Consider the following 14,821-nt stretch of genomic DNA (forward strand, 5'->3'; position numbering starts at 1 on the left):
TGTCTTGTTTACTTTTCGTATGCTATTGAAATGTTGTTGAAAAATTAAATTTTGTTTTTCAAAATAGTCAGGCTTAATCCTATAGTCGTTGTTTTAATATTTTATTAAAACAACTTAAATTTATTAGTGGGAAAAAATTGGCAATATTTACCAAAGGGTAAGGCAGGGAAGACTATATATTCAAATCTCGCCTCAGATCTTCATCAGTTCCCTTGTTTCCTGTTTTTTAACAAGAAACTTTTTATACCCAAGTGTCAATTGGTAGCTCAAATACATAGATACGTGCTCATTGAAACACTCTGATTGGAAAAAACACATACATAACTAATTTGTTGGTATTGCATACTACAGCAATAAACAACATTTCGACGGTGCCCGGTCTCAGGATTAAGCCTCACTACTTTGAAAAACAAAATAGAAGTCGTCATTCCAAATAAAAAATGCCAACCCTGCGAAAAATTAAATTTTTAAAATTCGGTTCTTTATGTTTGCGTGATCTTGAGGTGGAGTTAGAAGAGATTTGTTCCATCCCAAGTTGACGAAATCATTTTGGGGAATAATATTGCATATTACATAATAGTTAATAGTTAAACATAGAGCAGCACTTTTAATTAATGCAAAACAAAAGTTAATCATGGGAATTAAATTGCCCGAAGTCATAAAGACTTTCTGCAGTATACTTCCATGCCTCTGTTCGGTATCATGAGTTCCGACTCCGCTGAACTTTATGGAATTGCGTATATCTTCCATTTATACATCTGGGGCTGATTCTTGTTCTATGAAAATTTGAAATGAAAAATATTTCCTTTATAATTTTTTTCATTTGACAGTTTTTTTCCTTTATAAAAGTTTTCATTTCACATTTTCATATAAACAGAATTGAGCCCCTTACTTGATTATGAAATTGTTGGCTGGTGCCAAAAGTAGTCCCAATTGACATTAGGCGAGTTTACTTGTGGCAATTGTCAGTTTGTTGGTGAGACAGGGTGTTGTGAGGCAAAGGGTTACCATATGCCTCACCTCTCCTCCATCAAACTGACAATTGCCGCAAGTAAACTCGCCTAATGTAAATTGGGACTTAGTTGGCGACATTCCCAAGCCATTGTTTGTGATCGGTCCGAAATAGGTGTTGCTGTTTGATTTTTGATCATCATCCAATTATTTACCACCGGTTTGATGCTGTTGCTTTGAATGAATTGTTGCAAGCCCAGATTTTGAAGGTGCCGTTATTGCCTTGTTCCACTTGATGGCCACCCGTAACGAGTTTCGTGCTTTGGATGAAGTCTTCTACTTGCATCTTTTTTCCGTTAAATTCAAATGTAACTTGGTAACTTCTCGATATTTGTGCTAATGTTGGTGGTGGCGGCACAGCTCGTTTCTACCCCACTCTAACCCCTATAGCCACCTGAAATTGTTGGTCACATCTAAACCGATCCAATCCACGCCATTCCCTTTAAGCTTGTAGAAAATTTTATGAAATCTTTTTATTCGTATAAACAAAAATGTTATAGAAACAATCGCGTAAATTTCGGTTATTGCTTCTACATCTTTTCTATGGTTGTCAAAATTTTCGATAATATCGATATAAAAAACTATTCGTCGATATTGGCTTAAAAAACAAAGTACCGATAATATCGATATTCCCATCGATGGTTTGCCAGCTCTAATTTAATGTCAAAAAGCCTCCATCATATGGTAGAACCTAAAGAATACTAATTATTATTGTTTAAAAATAAAAAATATATATATTGAACAGCTTCACCTAAAATTCACATGTCCTTTGAATGAAAAAGTGGAATTAATTATATCGTGATTTTTAATGCATTACACAGGTAACCCTGATCTCAAAAACAATTGTTTGCTGAAAACCTGGCTAAGCAGTTGAAACTTTGTTGCTTATTCTCTTTTCTGATATGTGTTGATCATAGCTCTGTTCCTTTACGCGCAAGAATCTTCAAGTTTTACCACTTTTTACTCGAAAAGCGTTCCTTTACTTCAGGCACCATACAATTCTTATGGGAACACTTTACAACTTTTACTACTTTTGCCGGTTTTACCATTTTCAAAAGTAGAGGAACAGGCTACATGTGTGCTGCAAAATATGAGTATGCGTGTCCGATGCTTTTTTATTAAAGCGACAATATCAAATAGCATCAGCATCGCTAGCAATATTTTTGTGAAATTTGTTGCTACATGTTGCCGTTGTTCATTGTTGCTAAACATATTTCGAAGAAATTTTAGCAGGCAAAGCTGCAAATATTCGGTGCTTTTGCTAATATGGCGTTAGCATTTTAAACTCTGGTTTTTTTCTGAATGATATATATTTTCCTCAAAAAAATATATATCGAAAATAGAAATAAGAATATAAAATGACGTATGGAATTTGAGACTAAAGGCCCCCACTCATTTATCAGTCTGTGCCGTCAGTCCGATGAACCCTTTCTGTATGTGTGACTGACAAGTGTGTAGCACGAACCATCAGTCAAGTCTAAAAATCTTAAATTTGTCCTCCAAAAATGAATGAATTCTACGTTTTTTGTGTTCCAACACCAACATTATTTTCTGTTTTTCAAAATTATTTATTGACAATTTGAAAATAAACACAATTCACCCAGACTGATGGGGGTTCATTTTGAAATCAAAACTATTTTGATTTTCATCAGTCTTGGAAAACTCACACATACATTCTCAAAATTTCGAAAATTTACACATACTACCATAAATGCTGGCAGTCAGACTGACTAATGAGTGGGGGCCTTAACATTACAGCCCAGTTCAATCAGCTGGGTATTTCTCTTACCTTATATTAGGTGTGTTCGTTTACTCAATAATTTGTACAAATTTGTACAAGTCCAGTAACTTCTTGTAAACGACTAAGGTCTTTCACATTGTACTGGAGAGTAAACGAACAACATCCAGTAACAATTTGTACAAATTTTGAGTAAACGAACACACATATTGTTCTACCATGCCTGTGTTTCCAATGCAAACGAAAATTGGCTGCGTGTTTGCGCGAAGCCGAGCCAAGAGAGAACCGGATACCCAGGGCGGCCGTATAAAATGTAAAAAAGTGATGCCATCACCAGGGATGATTTCCACCAAGACAGTAGTCAAACAGAGACAAGGCAGTAGTCAAACAATACACCCCTGATAGTATCATAGGGTTTAGCAAGGCAAATTTATATAAGGTATATGCATGAATTACAACAACTAACATATTTACAAAAACAACATTAGCTCTGTTCCTTTACGTGCAAGAATCTTCAAGTTTTACAACTTTTTACTCGAAAAGCGTTCCTTTACTTCAGACACCATACAATTCATATGGAAGCAGATTACAACTTTTGCTACTTTTGCCGGTTTTACCACTTTCAAAAGTAAAGGAACAGACCAATTGTTGTTATTGAAAATTAATTGTCATGGATGATGAAGCAAAATCAAGTGCGGTGGCATAAAATGTAGAGCAGAGGAAGTAAACTCAGTCACGATTAAATTTAATGGAGAATTTGTATAATTTGTGCTAATGTAATAAAGTTTATTATTTGTCCAAAACAAGAATATTTGTTTTGGACAAATAATAAATACATTTTATTTATTTTGGGATATTTTGCAATTTAAATTCATTCCAAAACACTGCATCAAATGCCGTGATTTGGATCGAAAATGGACTGCATCCTAGCTGTGTGCTGTGGAAGCAAACTTGAGTGCACTCTAACTGCGCGCTCTTGTGACAGCAGGAAGTTACAAGAAATTTCACTATAATTTTTTTTGATTTAGAGCTGTTGTTGGAATATTCCAAAATTATCTATACAAATATTATACTGAAAATTGTAACATTCATTTTCACATCGAAAAGTTAAACGTTGAAGACATTCCCAATTAAAATAGATAAATAAACAGAAATCGAATAGAAATGTTGAAAATTGTTATCCTTTTTTAACGGGGAATATTGAAGGAAACGCAGTAATTTCATGTAATAAGGATTTTTCAAAACGGGAAATATCGAAGGACACGCAGGAATATTGTGTAATAAGGATTTTATATTGGCTGCCGATTCCTTACAGAATCGTCGAATCCAAGATCTACTACATCTGATAATCGCGGAAAATACAATTTTGGGTGAGTTAAACATCCCTGAACACGCAAGAAGTGGCGAAAGAAAAAAACGCTAAAAAGCGATACTTGAGGTTCATCATCTGCCCATCCATCATAACGTAGAATTTGTTATTTTTTGTTATTAGTTGGCTCTGAAAAACTTTACGTACATACAACAGAGAATTTGTTTGGATATTGTTTGGCTCTGATTCTCTCTTTTTCTATCTCTCTACGTATCGTACGTTTTGTTGGAACGCCTGAGATGTGAAACACTTTTGTGAACATAAAGCGCGAGAAGCGTAGTGGGGTAGAGTTGTGGAACTATATGGAACTATCTCGTTCACTTCGCAGTTCCAATGGCCCACCTTTTTTCTTTGAACAAACTGCGTATACTTACTATAACACGTTATATTTAATGATGTTACTCATACGCTTTGGAACTAGTACCAGGAACTAGGAACTAGATGACCCAACTCTATAGTGGGGAGACAGAGACTTGTGTTTTAACAACATTAAATAATTCAATTAATATGCATATATAACAAAAATGTAACTAATTAAATTCATGGAGAAATATTTACTTAGCGTAAAAATGGTAATATTTCGGAGTTTAAATTTAGGTTTTTTTTTGTTTATGGGTGCTATTCAAAAGCGTGGGACTATGTTAACGACAGCTGATTCATATACCGCAGCTGATCGCCAGTATCACCAACTAAGGGCCATTATCAATGAATGGCAACTTCATTGTTGCCATAAATAAAAGAATGACAGACTGTCAACAGTGAAACTATTTTCGTTATTTCATTTTGTTAAATATTAGCAAATTATATTTGCAAATATCAAACAATATATAATTCGGTCGAAAAATGTATCTATGAACTCCAAAATACCAAAAATCAGGGTACCGTTATATGAGAGTTCTATCATAAAGTGGACCTATACCCACAATATTTTGTGTGCAAGTTTATTGACCACTAGGAACCCTAAATGCAAAATTGTAGCAACTTCGTTCCGAAAATGTATTTAAAAACCCTAAAATACCTGAAATCGGGCGGTACCCTTATATGGGGGCTACATCAAAACGTGGACCTATATAAACAATTTTCAGTAAGGAGATAGTTTACTCGTAGAAAACGTCATATTTAAATTTTTAGCTAGATCGATTGATTATTGTAGGTAAAATCCTCAAAACATGTAAGACCGGGTTGTAACGTTATAAAGGCCCTATTTTCCGGCGTCGCACTTGGTCGCAATTTCTCTATTGAAAAATTGATAGTTCGAGAGTTCCTCTATATTTGAGTACCATTACAACAGTGGAACCCCGTGGAACTTTTTAGTTATATCCTATTAAAAAAAAAAATTATTAAAAATATACACGTAAAAATGTTCAAAACAAATCAGGTTATTATACAGAACAGGAACGCAAATACATTTACTTCTAAGTTCACAGTTTAATATGTCAAGTTTCGTATTATCGGATAGCAAAAAGAACCATTGAAAAAATCCAAAAACTCGTGATAATATGGCCCTCACAAAATCGACGAATATCCTTGCGATTTTAGTATTTGTTTTAACGAAAATAAGATCATGTTATAGGTACCGTTACTTCAATTATAACGGTACAACCAACGAAATTTTTGTTTTTCTCTCTTAGCTAGCATGTTTTCTATCGCTGCATATACAATTTTTGGGAATTTTCGACAATTTGTTTTTTGCATTTTTGGCACAAAATATGGAATTTGGACACACTGTGAGCTGTTTGCCAAACAACAACAACTTGTTGGCTATTTTGTGTTGCCTCGAGGATGATAGTTTGCCATACAACAACAACGAACGTTATGCGTTGTCCCGTTTTGTTTCTCGATGTGGGTGCCCTCTCCACATCTACTCGAATAACGGCAAAAACCTTTTTTGGCGCCGATCGAGAGCTCCGAGTCAATTTCGGGAAGGTTGTCACAGAGATGAAGGACGAAGCTGTCGTAAAGTACGGGTTCCAGAAGTTAGAGTGGCACTTCATCCCCGCCGCAGCGCCTCACATGGGTGGACTCTGGGAGGCGGGGGTGAAAAGTTGTAAAACCCACGTAGAAAATATGTCGGTCAAGTACGCCACACGTTCGAAGAGTTTGCCACTATTCTTGCCAGCAACGAAAGTTGTCTCAATTCGCGGCCCCTTAGTCCCTTGTCTCACAACGTCGATGATCTCGGTGCGCTGACTCCGGGGCCCAGAATAGCCGTACAAAGTTCTCAATCCAGCCAAAGTTTTCCCATAAATCGCACTGCAAAGTTGTCTCGATAGCTGTCACCCCCTAACTGCTTACATATTCTTTATTGCAGATGGCCTATAACGAGGAGTACCTATGCCCCTTCTGTCACGCCCGCCACGGCTTGAGAAAGTGCCGTACATTCCTCCAAATGGTGCCGACCCAAAAGGCCCCATGCGTAACGGTCCAGAAGTTTGTGTTAACTGCCTGGGCATGTCCCACGAAGCTGCAGATTGTCCATTGCGTGAAGGGTGCAGAAAATGCCAACTGCACCATCACACTATGCTCTCGACAAGGACCGTCATGCCTGGCTCAAGATGACGGCGGAGATGCTAATCCATATTCTAGGCATCATTGATACCCCGACCAAGGTGCGTGCGTATATTAACCCCTTAAAACTCGGAGCACCATCCGGTACGGCGGCCTCTGGCCTGAGTATCGCCCGGAGTTCGGGGCCTCTGCCCGGGTAGTCAAGTCGTCGGTCCACAACCGGGTACTCACTTCACGGCCACCTTAAAGACATATCGGATAGAGCCAGGTACAATGCCTCGTCGTCCGCAGGATTCGCACTGCCTTAAGGTATTGTACCCGAATGCGGCCAACCCGAACCTATTCCGACGTGGGCCTATAAATATCATCTTAGGCAACGATGCCGCGGGAGGAATCTTCATGAGATTGCCGGTCTTCCGGCCTGATCTGCCGCACGCCCAGAAGACCATCTTCAGAGGGACGTTTTTCGGGGAGGTGCCCCTCAACCGCACTTAAATCAGCACATCAATATGTCTAACCCAGTTGGCCCGAAGATCCTAGTGTTATCGATGTTTTTTGGCCTCAACTTAACTTTGTCGCACAACATAGGCTGGAACGCGGGACGTTAAACCATACTGAATGAATTACCAGTATTTGATTTCTAGTTTGTCCTAAGCAATTAATAATCTTTTTTCCTTTTATATTACCTCTTATTTCTAACAATATGTGCATGTAAGTTTTTTAAGTCGGGAGAAAAGAAGTGGAGAAAAAAAAAACACTAAAAAGCGACACTTGCGGTTCATCTTCTGCCCATCCATCATAACATAGAATTTGTTATTTTTTGTTATTAGTTGGCTCTGAATATCTTTACCTACAAACAACAAATTTGTTTGGATATTGGTTGGCTCTGATTCCATCTTGTTGGAACGAACGCCTGAGAGGTGAACCACTTTTGTGAACATAGAGTGCGAGAGGCGTAGTGGGGATACAGAAAGAGAGAGAATTCAACCACCTGGAATAGGAGTTTGGCATTCCTTTTTGTTTTTAATTTTTTTTTTCTTGAATTCATTCGATGTTAACGTTTGCCAAAGCCAACATTTATAAAAAAATGGAAGTGTTTGAAAGAAAAATTAAAACAATATTGTAAAAGCTTTAATATTTGTTTCCTCAACAACTTTTGTCACCCACACTAGAATTGTTTCCTTTGAAAAACAGTATTAAAAAAGTGAATAAATAATTCGTTGAGAATACAGATTGTGATCGCTGTTTTTTGATTGATTGTGGGGAAGGCGCTGTTTGCCAAACAACAACAACTTGTTGGCTTTTTTGTGTTGCCTTTGAGGGCGAAAGTTTGCCAAACAACAACAACTTGTGGGCTCTTCTGTGCTGCCTCAAGGGCTAAAGTGCGTGATCTTGGTGGAGATTTGTGCAAGCTAACCAGGCTGACCAGCATGGTAGAACAAATATAAGGTAAAGTTAATACTACAACAAATACAACTCGAACAACAACCACAAAGGAATTTGTTTTTGTTTGTAACGTTACTGCCAGTTGTATTTGTAAACACAACAAGGAAATGTCTATAAATTATTGGAATTTAAAAAACTAATAATTTTTCACATTTGGTTGAATATTTTGGAAACATGAATGGAAATTCGTTACATTTTCAATTTTTATGTTTCCACATCATTCCACTAAATGCATAAATTCTCGCAGAAAGTAGAATTCTTGCAGAAAAGTTTGAGGTCGCTGGAAATTCATAGAATAAGGAGAAGCTGTTTCAATGTTTTGTTTTAGAAATCAAAGAAGCACATGTTTATTAGGGCATTATTTTTTTAAATTTTTACAAAATACCTCACATATTAACAAACGTTGTATCGCCTCTACAAGCGGGGATTTACTGCGCAGCTTGTCGTTCGAACTTGGAGGAGGTTACTTATCTTCGATATGAAGAAGTCTTTGTGGGAAATGGTTTTTTCGGACTGATATTTTTTTTCTCAAAAAATATATGTCCCTAATGTACATCGAAATAGAAATAAATGTATAAAATGTCATATGAAATTTGACACTAGCGTTACAACCCAGATCAGTCAGCTGTGTATTGCTGCTACCTTTTCTTATTCTACCATGGCTGACCAGGAAGGAAGATTCGTGGTGGCCAGTCTTCGTCTAGTTGGGTGAGTAGCTCAAACAACCCCTGACCCTAAAATTTTGAATTTTTGTCCTGAAAGCATCAACTAATCTAAAAAGGAAAAATCAGTTTTGAAATTAAATACACATAGCCCAGAAAGTCTGCGTTCACCTTACTACTTTTCAAAAACGATGCTAAAACTTTAATAAATAGGTAAATGAGATCAGTTTTTCTTTCATAAATATGTTATTGGCACTCTTTACTACCAGAATAAAAAGAAAAATTCCTGAAAACATATTATTATTACGAAGATAACGGTAAAAAAGTGTTACAACTGCTAAATTAGAGCCCCAAAAAGTCTGCGTTCACTTTGTATGATGCAATAATACCGTTAATTTTTTTGCAGTTTTATCCCATTTTTAATCAATATTGTCACAACTGGTCATTCTGTGAGGTCGTTTACACACTTAACTTAAAAAAGTAAAATATTTCAAGATTGGAAAACAAGGACAAAGAAATTGGCATCGATAAAAGGAAAATTCTAGCTAAATAATGGAAAAAGCTATCGAAATATTGGCGAAACTGTAGGTAGAACATATTAGTCTATACATAGAGTGATAATTAACTATAAAAAAATCGGAATTTTGAAGTCAATGCCCTGATCTGGACGGTCAAAGCTCGGTTTTGGACTGTCAAAAATATTATCAGAACGGGAGGAGCGTAACATAACTAATATAGTTAAAACAAACAGTCCGATAATTACCTCAAAAATTGTTGAAAATGGCATCCAAAAAAAGTATTTGTGCACAAACCGCCAGAAAAATACTGCATAAAGCTGGTTATCATGGTATAGTCGCACGGCGAAAGCCGTACATATCACTAGTGAACAGGCAGAAGCATATTGGATTTGCTAATGAATACATAAACAAGCCTTCAAGTATTCCGGAATCAAGTCATATTTTCGGCCGAAAGCATGTTCTATATGTTTGCAATGAAAGGACTTCAAGCTGTTTGGAGAAAGCTCGAACAGCGCTTGAAAAAACAAAATCTTGTTTTACACTGTAAAAACTGGCGAGGGTGCTGTTTTGGTTTAGGGTGTGTAGCAGCTTCTGGAGTGGGCCAACTTGTATTTATTTAATCGACAATGGACAAGCATGGTTACCTAAACATCATGAAGCGCAATTTGAACCAAAATGCAGAAGAACTTTGAAATTTTGGTTGCAACAACATAACGTTTCAAAGCATACTGCTGAGACTGTAAGGTTTTGGCTCCTATATAATGCCCAGATCTGGGTTTTGACGTAAAAAATCTGGTTTGTTTATAGTTAATTATCACTCTATGTATGGACTAATATGTTCTACCTACAGTTTTGCCAATATTTCGATAGCTTTTTCCATAATTTATCTAGAATTTTCCTTTTATCGATGCCAATTTCTTTGCCCTTGTTTTCCATTCTTGAAATAACTTACTTTTTTAAGTTAAGTATGCAAGCGACCTTACAGAATGACCAGTTGTGACAATATTGATTAAAAATGGGAGAAAACTTCAAAAAAAAAAAATCAAAAAAACTAACGGTATTATTGCAACATACAAAGTGAACGCAGACTTTTTGGGGCTTTAATTTAGCAGTTGTAACACTTTTCTACCATTATCTTCGCAATAATAATACATTTTCTGGAATTTTTCTTTTTATTCTGGTACTAAAGAGTGCCAATAACATATTTATGAAAGAAAAACTGATCTCATTTACCTATTTATTAAAGTTTTAGCATCATTTTTGAAAAGTAGTAAGGTGAACGCAGACTTTCTGGGCTATGTGTAGGTCCAATTATATTATCTGAAAATTTAGGTTTAGATTACAACCTTTTTGAACTGAATTTGTAAAATTTTTAACTAACCAGCCGCATCCATAGAAAGTAATCATTAATTAGAAATATTCAATCTAAGGATTGAGTAAAATCCCAGTCCTTAAGGAGGAGCTCCTTTGGAACCACCTTTATATAAATATGAACTAACCCCAATTGCCAGTTAAAGCAATCGCAACTTTATAACGCAAATCTGTTTGGGCCAAGGAATTCTAGTTTTTTGTTTCTATTTTTACATATTTGTTTTAATCATATTTAGTTAGTTTTGTGCTACACATAGTATTAGTTTAGTGTTACACATCCATATCAAGCTAAGCACACGTAATCTTAGGTCTGATGACATCGCCGGAGTTAACTGGTGGCGTTTGCATTAGTTCATGAATCTTCAATCATTAAAACATCCTTACACTACATCAGTATCGCAATATATAACATTAATTTGTTCTTTTGTCTTACAATCTACTTATTTATGCCGTTAATAATACATTTAATTAGATCTTATTTAATGCGAATCCATATTAATATAATATATAATGAATTCATAAGTTCAGTCAAGTATTATTTGGGAAAAGTAAAGTTCTGTAAGTAAGAGGATATTAAGGCCTGGGTACATAAGCTGCCTCGCCTGCTTGCCTTGCTTACTTCTGATAAAAGAATAAAAAGAAAAAGGCAACCTAGATCGAAACTTGCTCGGCCTTCTTTATTCTTTTATTTCTGTTATGTCAGAAATGAAGCAGGAAAGCATGGCAAACATGCAAGGTAGCTTATGTACCTAGGCCTTTAAGGCCTGCGTACATAAGCTGCTTTGCCTGATTGCCTTGCTTACCTGCTTCATTTCTGACGTAATAAAAATAATAGAATAAAGACGAAATTTCGAACTGGGTTGCCATCAGTTGGAAATTGGGTCGGCCTTCTTTGTTCTTTTATTTTTTTATTGAAGCAGCAAAGCAAGGCAATCAGGCAAAGAAGCTTATGTACGCAGGCCTTTAGGGCTGAAAATAAAATCAGCATGGAAGGGTGGGTATGCTGAGGCAGTAAAATACCATCTAAAACTGTCCCCCATATTAATATCATCATCCTTTATTTCCACTTCTTCATTCTATTTACCCTTTTCGTCTATTTTTCCATTTATATTCTATTTTCACAAAGAGCTAATTTACTTTAACTTTTGCGTATACGAAATCGTGTCTACATCCAAAGGGAAAGAACTGCCCCAAGACTGAGCACGGCCAGGACAAGGAGGTAGCCACTCCTGGAGGAAGTAGGGCCCGCGGAGTGGTTCGTTACACTCTCTTGTAAAATTCATAAGTGAATTCATAGAAAAATATGTACTCCAACGGCACTTGTACTGATTAAACTGCATCCACTGAAGCAAACTTTTTGCTGGGATGATAAATTAATGTCGGAATATTGTGGGAAAATTGCAGAAAAAGAGGGAAAATGGTAGGATAGCGTCTTTGACGGCAGTATTTATGTAAAGGAATTAAAGAAAAACGCCATTACTATTAAGTGGTGTGCTTCAAGGGGCAGTTAATTTTCGTCCCAAAATTTTTTTGAAATAAAAAAGACAAAGAAATTTCAAGTAATAAAGTCGTGTTTTACACGTGTACGATTTCTCGTATGATATATCGTCCCCTCTTTGCTCATATTCGTATATTTTACACGCAGGGATACATTTTTGTATCATGGTACTTTTTGTTAAAAAGTGTCTAATGTAAAAAAAAAATAATTTCATGATTTTCATGAGGAGGATTTAATTTTTGTATGGCAAATCTGGTCAGATTAAGTAAATAAATCCTCATCATGGCACAATAATACAGGTACAGCGTCAAAAACAGCTGGTTATCACACTAGTTGTCAAAATTCATTATTGTGAATAAAAACACATACAAAATGTAAACAAGTAATTCCCAATAATACATTATTGTGACCAAATTTGACGTTTGGTATGATTTGATGTAGCACCTTCTTATTTTACCTTGATTCTCATGAAGTGGGTTAACCCGACAAAAAGCTGTAGTGTAACCGTGCTATAACGTTATGTTAGACCCCCAGCCCCATCTACCGATTAATAGTAGCAAAGGAAATGTACCATCTTGTTATGTTATATGGCTTTGTCATTGCAAAGACATAGCAAAGACATAAAATATAACAAGATGGGACATTTCCATTGCTACTATACATCGGCAGATGGCGCTGGAGGTGTAACATAATGTTATGTTCCAATATGGTGACATGAATTTATGTTATACTTGTTTTTGTTGCCGTCGTGGTCTGTTAGTAGTCTGTTATACACAAACACCATCTATGGTTTAATGGTAAAATTGAACTGCATTATGCACTATGTCCAATCTTTACAGTTCTATGTCTTTGGACATAGAACTGTAAAGATTGGACATAGTGCATAATGCAGTTCAATTTTAGAGGAAGTTTGTGTATAACAGACAACTAACAAAACATGACGGCAACAAAAACAAGTATAACATAATTTTATGTCACCATATTGGAACATAACATTATGTTAGACCTCCAGCGCCATCTGCCGATTTATAGTAGCAATGTAAATGTCCCATCTTGTTATATTTTATGTCTTTGGTCATTGTTATTATACTTCGCTAGGTAGCGTTGCAATTTGACATAACGTTACGTGAAATCATTTACATTTGACGAGTTTTTAAGTTCTCAATTCCTTTGAATATCTGTCAATAAATTGCTTGTTTGCTCAAACCATGCTATTTGGATGCCAGTGTACGTAATCTTTCGTGAAATTATGCGTCCCTAGATCGAGTTTCATAGTAGAGTTATATCAAGAAGTTGCTGTAGTGGGGAACTCGTTCTAAGAACGCCTTATTTCATGAAATTATTTCATTGAAATCGCTCTAATGTGGACCGTGACATATAGTAAGGTTACACTACAGTTTTTTTGCCGGGTTAACCCACTTCGAGGGGATTTTTTTGATGTTTGCCATATGAAACTGACATTTGAAATCCAAACCCACTGGGTGTGAAAATTTTGTGGTAACACGTTTGTTGCTTTATTACTCATATATGTATCATGGTAGAACAAATATAAGGTAAAGTTAATACTACAACAAATACAACTCAACAACAACCACATTGAAATTTGTTTTTGTTTGTAAACCTTAGTGTCAACGTACATGTAAACAAAACAAGGAAATGTCTATAAATTATTGGAATTTAAAAAACTAATAATTTTTCACATTTGATTGAATATTTTGAAAAACATGAATGAAAACTCGTTAGATTTTCAATTTGAATGTTTCCATATCATTCCACTAAATGCATAATTTCTCGCAGAAAGTAGAATACTTGCGAACTTGTTTCGGGTCGCTGGTAATTCATTGAAAAAAGAGAAGCTGTTTCAATCGTTTGCACATGTTTATTATGGCTTTATTCTTTTCAAGTTTAACAAAATACCACACATATTAACAAATATTGTACCGCCTCTAAGAGCGGTGTTTTAGTGTGCGGCATGTCGTTCGGACCTGGAGGAGGTTACATGTCAATGATATGAAGGAGTCTTTATGGGAAATAGTTTTTTTTTCTGATGAATAAATTTGTTCTTCAAAAATATATATCCCTAATATACATCGAACATAGAAATAAATACATAAAATGCCGTATGGAATTTGACACTAACACTACAACCCAGTTCAGTCAGCTGGGTATTGCTGCTACCTTTTCTTGTTCTACCATGTATATGTATGTACAAATTTCAAATTAACCATTTTGCCTTGGTTTCTCTATAACGAATTTTCTCTATGACGTAGCATGGTAGAACAATAAAAGGTAACAGCAATACACAGCTGACTTAACCGGGTTGTAACGTTAGTGTCAAATTCCATACGACATTTTATATATTTATTTCTATTTCGATGTACATTAGGAATACATATTTTTTGAGGAAAAAATATATCATTCCGAAAAAAACAATTTCCCAGAAAGACTTTTTCATATCAATGATATGTAACCTCCTTCAAGTTCGAACGACGAGTCGCACAATAAAGCATCGCTTATAGAGGTGGTGCAACGTTTGTTAATATGTGAGGTAGTTTGTTAAATTTGAAAAAATAAAGCCCTAATAAACATGTGCTTCTTTGATTTCAAAAACAAAATATTGAATCAGCTTTTCCTTTTTCAAAGAATTTCCAGCGACCCCAAACATTTTTGCAAGAATTCTACTTTATGCATTTAGTGGAA

Source organism: Musca autumnalis, unplaced genomic scaffold, assembly GCF_047663935.1.
Source record: "Musca autumnalis isolate F117 unplaced genomic scaffold, ASM4766393v1 scaffold_2, whole genome shotgun sequence".
NCBI lineage: Eukaryota > Metazoa > Arthropoda > Insecta > Diptera > Muscidae > Musca > Musca autumnalis.